This window comes from Meles meles, chromosome Y (assembly GCF_922984935.1).
Source record: "Meles meles chromosome Y, mMelMel3.1 paternal haplotype, whole genome shotgun sequence".
In the NCBI taxonomy this organism is placed as follows: domain Eukaryota; kingdom Metazoa; phylum Chordata; class Mammalia; order Carnivora; family Mustelidae; genus Meles; species Meles meles.
The window spans coordinates 8288831-8294830 of NC_060088.1; positions in this window are offsets into that span (position 1 = coordinate 8288831).

Here is a 6000-nt window from a genome sequence, read left to right on the forward strand (position 1 = left end):
TTCAATTCTCTTATGTCTTCATTGATTTTCTGCTCAATGATCTGCCTATTACTGAGAGATGTGTATTAAGATCTCCTACTATTAATGTATTCATATCAAAATGACTCTTTATATTGATTAATAGTTTTCTTATGTAATTGGCTGCTCCCTTATTGGGGGCATAGATATTTACAATTTTTAGATCATCTTGGTGGATAGTCCCTTTAAGAATTATGGAGTGTCCTCTGTATCTCTGACTACAGTCTTTAGTTTAAAATCTAATTTATCTGATATGAGAATCACTACCCCGGCCTTCTTTTGAGGCCCATTGGCATGAAAGTTGCCTCTTCTTCCCTTCACTTTCGGTCTATGTACATCCTCAGGTTCAAAATTGGTCTCTTGTAGACAAAATATGGATGCGTCCTGTCATTTTATCCAATATTCAACCCTGTGTCATTGTATGGGCATATTTAGACCGTTCACAGTTAGAGTGATTATTGATAGATAAATTTTGATTGACATCGTGTTACCTTTGAAGTCTTTCTGTCTGTAGATTGTCTCTATATTTCTGTTCAATGATATTGATAGGATTTTTTTCTCTTATAGGACCCCCCCTTAATATTTCCTGCAGTGTCGACTTGATGACTACGTAGTCTTTTAAGACTTGCCAGTCTTGGAAACTCTTTATCTCTCCATCCATTTTGAATGTCAGTCTTGCTGAATAAAGTATTGTTGGCTGCATGTTCTTCTCATTTAGTACCCTGGATATACTTTGTCAACCCTTCCTGGCTTGCCAGGTATCTGTGGACAGGTCTGACGTTATTCTAATGGGCTTTCCTGTGTATGTAAGGATATTCTTTGTCATAGGTGCTTTTAAGAGGGTCTGCCTTGAGTCATAATTCTTCATTCTAACTCTCAGGTGTCGTAAGAACTTTGAGAATCTAAAATCTTGGGGGGAAACCATTCTGCCTCTAGTACATGAATGTTGTTTCCATTTGTGAGATTGGGAAAGTTTTCATAGGCAACTTGTTCCACTGTATCTTCTAGAATTCTTTATTTTTCGTCCCCTTCGGGGATTCCAATAATTCTGATGTCAGAACATTTCATGGCATCATTTATTTCCCTGATTCTGTTTTTGTGGCTTCTGAACTGTTTGTTCCAGGCTTCCTCCTGATCCTTTCTCTCTATCTGTTTGTCCTCCAGATCAATAATTCTATCTTCTGTCTCAGTCACCCGAGATTTTAGAGAATTTAAATTAGATTGGAATTCATTGAGAGCATTTTGAACATCATCCCTGGTGGCTTTCAGTTCTGCCCTAATCAATTCCGTTTGGTCATCCATGGCTTTCTCCAACCTAGCTATTGCCTGGATATTTGTTAGCCTGAATTCATTTTCCAACATATTGTCTCTGTTGATAGCCATTAGCTCTGTTGCAGAAGGTCCATCCTTTGTATTTTTCTTCTGTTGGGCATTCCTACTCTTATTCTTTTTGGTAAGAGATGACTGAACAGATGCAGCTGGATGTATAGATTGTGATGCAGTCAAGGTGCACCTTGGAACACTTCTGTGCAATCAGGATTCCCCACCCAAATGAGAGAAAAAGGAAAAGAAAAAGAAATAGAGAAGAAGAAAGAAAAAAAAAGAAAAAAGAAAAAAAAAAGAAGAGATAGAGAGAGACAGGAAAAAAAGGGAAGATAATAGAGAAGGCTCAGCCCAAAAGGGCCCCAAGGTAAGATTTATGAAGTATACAAACAAAAACAGACAAACAAAAGGACTGATAAATGTATATGACAACAGAAAAAAATATATATATAAAAGCAAAAAAAAAAAAAAAAAGGAAGAACCTCACCAGAAAAAAAACCAAGTATAAGAGTTATATACTATCAAGGCAAACACAAATACACAGAAACACTGGTGGAAGGAAAAGATGTTATTAATAACAAATAATAAAAACAAATAATAAAAGTGGTTATTAATTATCAGTGTGGGTGAGGAAGTTTATTTTGATTCTTCCTGGATGTATCTTGATGTTTTTGTTGAGGGACTCAACTTTCCTAAACTAAAGGGGGATTAAAAATTGGTTTTCCTATAGGGGTAGCATTAATTGGGGAAAGGGGATTACCTTGAAGTTTAACTCTATATGTATATTAGAAAATAAAAATTAAAAAAAATAAACTAGACTAAACTATATTAAGATTTTAAAAAAATTAAAAACAATATAAAAGCAAAAGAAAAACATGGGTGTGTGTATCAAAAAGTTCAGGTTACATGGTTATTAATGAATTTGATGTACTGGACATCTCACTGTGATGTAAATAGGTTAAAAATATTATCTATATATATATATATTTTTCCATTTTATTTATTTTTTCAGCGTAACAGTATTCATTCTTTTTGCACAACACCCAGTGCTCCATGCAAAACGTGCCCTCCCCATTACCCACCACCTGTTCCCCCAACCTCCCACCCCTGACCCTTCAAAACCCTCAGGTTGTTTTTCAGAGTCCATAGTCTCTTATGGTTCGCCTCCCCTCCCCAATGTCCATAGCCCGCTCCCCCTCTCCCAATCCCACCTCCCCCCAGCAACCCCCAGTTTGTTTTGTGAGATTAAGAGTCATTTATGGTTTGTCTCCCTCCCAATCCCATCTTGTTTCATTTATTCTTCTCCTATCCCCCTAACCCCCCATGTTGCTTCTCCATGTCCTCATATCAGGGAGATCATATGAGAGTTTTCTTTCTCCGATTGACTTATTTCACTAAGCATGATACGCTCTAGTTCCATCCACGTCGTTGAAAATGGCAAGATTTCATTTCTTTTGATGGCTGCATAGTATTCCATTGTGTATATATACCACATCTTCTTGATCCATTCATCTGTTGATGGACATCTAGGTTCTTTCCATAGTCTGGCTATTGTAGACATTGCTGCTATAAACATTCGGGTACACGTGCCCCTTCGGATCACTATGTTTGTATCTTTAGGGTAAATACCCAACGGCAAAGGCAAGGGAAGCAAGGGCAAAAATGAACTATTGGGATTTCATCAAGATCAAAAGCTTTTGCACAGCAAAGGAAACAGTTAACAAAACCAAAAGACAGCTGACAGAATGGGAGAAGATATTTGCAAACAACATATCAGATAAAGGGCTAGTATCCAAAATCTATAAGGAACTTAGCAAACTCAACACCCAAAGAACAAACAATCCAATCAAGAAATGGGCAGAGGACATGAACAGACATTTCTGCAAAGAAGACATCCAGATGGCCAACAGACACATGAAAAAGTGCTCCACGTCACTCGGCATCAGGGAAATACAAATCAAAACCACAATGAGATATCACCTCACACCAGTCAGAATGGCTAAAATTAACAAGTCAGGAAATGACAGATGCTGGAGAGGATGTGGAGAAAGGGGAACCCTCCTCCACTGTTGGTGGGAATGCAAGCTGGTCCAACCACTCTGGAAAACAGCATGGAGGTTCCTCAAAATGTTGAAAATAGAACTACCCTATCACCCAGCAATTGCACTATCTATATATATTTTTAAAAAAGAACCAGAATAGTGGTAAAGAGGTAAAAATAAAAGTTGTATTTATGAAGTAGTGGTGGTTGTTCTCTTGTCATCTTTTTTTATTTTCTTTTTTTTTTCCTGGTTGGTTTTCTGGGGAGCGGCTCTGCGTGAGTTTTCAGACAATGTTCCTTGATTAAGTCCTCCCACCCCCCCTCAAGGGCTCTGAGGAAAACAGTTTTTCAGGCTTTTGTTCTCTGGAGTTTTTATTTTTGTTCGTTTCTTTTCTCTCACCTTGACAGCTTTGATGGCCTTTAGAGGCTTAGAGTAATGCAAACTGCACCCCGACTTCCCTCTCAGATAAAAGCCTAAGTCTGTTCCCCCCTGGGTCTCCAGAGCACATTAAGTTCCCCCTCAGCCACTGGAAGAGCAGGTTCTGAGTCGTGGTCCCTAGGGACACCAGAACTTCCACTTGTACCCAAAACCATGATAGCAGTGGCTGTATGGGCAGCTCCAGACTGCCAGAGAGGTTCCAAGCAGTGATTGTAAGCTGAGATTTTCCCACTGACCTGGGATGGGTGTGCTTGATCTTTGCGGGTCCAAGAGAACTGGGCTGGTGCCTGTGTGTACCTCTCTCAGCGGAGGGTGTGGGGTGCACACATCTCAGGCTCTGGTAGTAGGGCATGGCATTCTGTTGGCTGGCGAGTGTCCCAACACCTCACAGGAGCTGGATCCCACACGTTCTCATGTGCGCTGGTGGCTCAAGGACCAAAACCTGATTTCTCCACCATATTCTCTCTGGCCCAGCACCAGGAGTGGCTGTCCTCAGTTCGGGGACTTAAGCCCCTATCCCTAGCATTCCTGATTCCCACAATTTACCCCCGCAATCCTTTGCTCTTTTTGAGTACATTCAACTAGACTTCAATTTAGTGCTGGTCCCCAGATGCAGGGCACTCTCGTATTCAGGTATTTCTTTCCGACGTGTAGTTCTGGCAGCTCCCTCCCCCTTTTGTTTATCTTCCAATATCAGTCTGATGTTCCCACTCTCCTTTACCTGCCCACTGGCATCTTCTGCCTCTGTAGAGATCCAGACATGTATAATTCTAATCTCAGGATGATTTCATGGGTGATAGGAGTTCTTTAGTAGGTAATCAGCTCACTTTATGGTACAGGTTGTAACGGCACCTCCTCCTACTTCGCTGCCATCTTTCCTCCCCCTTTTTCTTTTTAAAAATTTTTCCTCTTTCTCATTTTAAACAACATATTCTTTTTTAAATTTTTTTTAAACAACATATTCTTATCAATACCCTTTTTACACTCTTTAAATTTTCATTTCTGTACTTAGGTTCTATCCCTTCATTTATTTAACCTTATGTTTAGTATGCATATAAATTTTTCTTTCTTTAAAATTTCGGGAAACAATTTCTTCTAACAGACCAAAATATACCCTATATCTAGTAGATGGCTTTGTTCCAGTCTCCAAACTGATCACATATCTCCATTTAAAATTTTTTTTCTTTCTTTTGTCAACAAAACGAATAATTTGCTTTGTAAAATCTTTTATTACTTTTCACCTTTATACTACTATTCCATCCTATGTTCGTATTTATCCTTATTTTTGTCTATATATATATACATATATATATATATAATATATATAATGTTTTTATTTCTTTAAAATTTTGAGAGGCAGTTTCTTCTAAGAGACAAAAATACACCCCAATTCAGGTGAACAGCACTGTTCTGTTCACTGGTTGATCATATTTTTTCTTCTCTTTTATCCCCAGTTTCTGGTCTCTTCTGTGCTGTTTAATTTATATATATATATATATATATATTTTGCTTAATGTATATATAAATGTATTGTATAATGTGTGTACATTATACATGTACATTTATAATGTATAAATGTATGTTTAATGTATATGTGTGTGTGTATATATATATATATATATATATATATATATTTTTTTTTTTTTTTGGCTACACTTTCAGCATTTTGTTCTCTCACTCATATATTCCCATCTGGATAAAGTGACAAGGCAGAAAAACTCACCTACACACACACACACACACACAGACACACACACACGAGACAGTACCAACTGCGAGGGACCTAATCAATTCCGACATTAGTAAGATGTAGGAAATAGAGTTCAGGATGACAATTATAAAGATAATAGCTGGGCTGAAAAAAGAACATAGAAGATACTAGATAATCCCTTCCTGGAGAAATAAAAAAATAAAATCTAACCAAGTTAAAATAAAAAAAAATAATGAGGTGCAGTAAAAAATGGAGGTTCTTACTGCTAGGAAAAATGAAGCAAAACAGAGAATTAGTGATATAGAAGATCAAGTGATGGAGGAAAAAAGAGATAAACAACTATTGGATCATGAGGGGAGAATTCAGATAAGTGATAAGTGATACCATAAGATGAAACAATATTAGAATACTAGGAAACACAGGAGAAGAAGAAAGAGAGAGAGGAGCAGAAGGCATATATGAGCAAAT